Below are 2,250 nucleotides of genomic sequence, written 5' to 3'. Positions count from 1 at the left end.
GAAGATGGTAAGAGGTAGAGGAGAGAGGCAGGCACAGGCCTTGGTGCTCACACCTGTCCTTCCCAGCAGAAAGGGTTAGGGGGCCTTGGGGTAAAGGGAGTGGAAAGAACATTGGCTTGGAGCCAGGTGGATCTAGGTTGGGGTCTACCTCTGCCACTAATCAGCTGTGCGAGCTTGGGCAAATCACCTCACTTCTCAGAGCCTCAGTTTCCCTGCTGTAAAATAGGAAAAATCCCACATACTTCCTGGGATTGTAATGAAGATTGAACAAGGGTGGATCATGTAAAATGCTCAAACTGGTGTTTGGCACAAGCAAACAGTCTACCAATCTTTGCTTTCATCGTTATGAAGAACAAGAGCCCCACTTCAGACCAAGTTGGGTAAATTCCTAAAAGAATTGGCCTAGGTTATGATTTTAGTTCTGAGCCAACAGGCCTTGGGTAATGGAACCTGGGCTTCCCCATTGGGTGTCGGTTTGCTCATCTATAAAATGGGGCTGTAAACTCCTATTTCAAGAGTCGACATGAAGATTAAATGACATAATTCACAAAAAATGCTTAGCACCATGCCTGGTGGTTAGCAGGTGCTCAGTTAATGTCAGTTTCATCCTCACTGCTTCCCATCTTTGTACTGAGTGGGGAAGAGCAGATGGTGTGGAGAGTAGCGAAGCCCAGATCTGAAGTCAGAGAACTAAGTTCTGCCCCAGGCTTGGCACTAAATTGCTGGGCTTTCTTTGGGTGGTGTCCTGACCTCTGGGTCTCAGTTGAACTCTCATTTGTTAAATGATGACTTTGGACTTGATGGTCCCGCTTCTGACTCTAAAATTTCATTCCGCGAAAGCAAAAATATTGCTTTTAAACAAAGGGCTGAAGGTAGCTGCTCCTTGTTTGGGATGGGACTGTAAAAGAAGGAGGCTGTACTTTCACTTTGGAAAACCCCCTGCAAGGCCCTTTTTGATTATGAAAGGTCAGGGTCTCCCCACCCCACTCTCTAGGGGCTTGGTCGGGAAGGAGAAGGTCATCACAAAGTGAAGGGCATGGTTCTGTGTAACGAGGAGGCGGAGTTTGGGAGTTATCTCTTGGCCGCTGGAGAGAGACTTTGGAAGTCTCAGGACTTGGAATAGAGTGGAGATGAGCAAGGGGTTCCTCAGTAGAGAGGGGATTGGGACATAGGGGCAGCCAGAGGCAGGGAGCAGCTGGCAGAGAGGGCCCCAGAAACTTTGGGTTCTGGTTTTATGTTTGTACAATGTGATCAGCATTGAGGAAAGGGCATCCCCATTGGATGGGAGTGGGTAGGGGAGTGGCATGACCGAGACCTGGAGCTTGGAAGCATGAGACTGGAGTGGAGGACTGGTGGTGGATGGTGTCGCTGCAGATGGCAATGGGTTTGGGTCACAAAGGACCTGGCATAGGAGCGGGGATGGCAGGGTACAGGTAAGAACTTGACTTTTTTCTATAGGAAATGGGGAGCCGTGGAAGACTTTATAGCATGAGATGGACAAGGAGCAGTGGCATGTAGTGAACGGACTGGGATGGGATGGGATGGAGACAGGCAAGGAAGTGGGGCATGAGCATTTGGTGTTGAGGACCATTCACTCTAGAGGGTTTGTTGTGGCCAAATCAACACAGGCAGGTTACCAAGGGCAGATGTGAGGCAGCCTCTTGTGAAAAAAGGACACCTGTATAATGGCCATGGAGGCAGCCTGATTTCACCTGCGTTAATCACCCGCTTCCTCCCAGTCTCCACCTTTTCTGTGACTCAGCCCCTCTGAGGACTTAACTCAGAGTTGGGGGGAATTTTTAGTTTGTCAGTTTGGAAGTGACTTAGTTAGAAGGTCATGGTCAGGAGGAGAGGATCTCTTAACCAAGAACTTTTGTATAGTCCCCAAATCTACATGGGTCAGAGCTAAGGCCCAGCTACCATGGCAGCTGAAACTAGGTCTAGAGAGGGAAAGGGACCAGTGCAGGCTTGAGTGGTTGGAGCAAAGGCCTGGGTTCAGTTCAAGTTCAGTCGTTCTGTGTGACCCTGGATGAGTTTCTTCTCCCTGGGCCTCTCTTTTCTCATCTGTAAAATGGGGTAACCAAGTCTGTACTGAAAACTCAAATTTCTCCCATCCTCTTACTTCCTGGCCTTCCTTTCCCTTCCCATAGACACCATCCTTGTCCAGGCCTTTGGTCACGCGTAAGGTCCTGGATGTCTTTACAGCTCACAGGTGCTCTGCCACCTCTTCAGGCGGCTCTGACACTGGCT

This window comes from Pteropus alecto, unplaced genomic scaffold, assembly GCF_000325575.1.
Source record: "Pteropus alecto unplaced genomic scaffold, ASM32557v1 scaffold39, whole genome shotgun sequence".
Classification (NCBI taxonomy): Eukaryota; Metazoa; Chordata; class Mammalia; order Chiroptera; family Pteropodidae; genus Pteropus; species Pteropus alecto.
The sequence above is the reverse complement of the archived record's forward strand: the minus strand, read 5'-3'. Positions refer to the sequence as shown.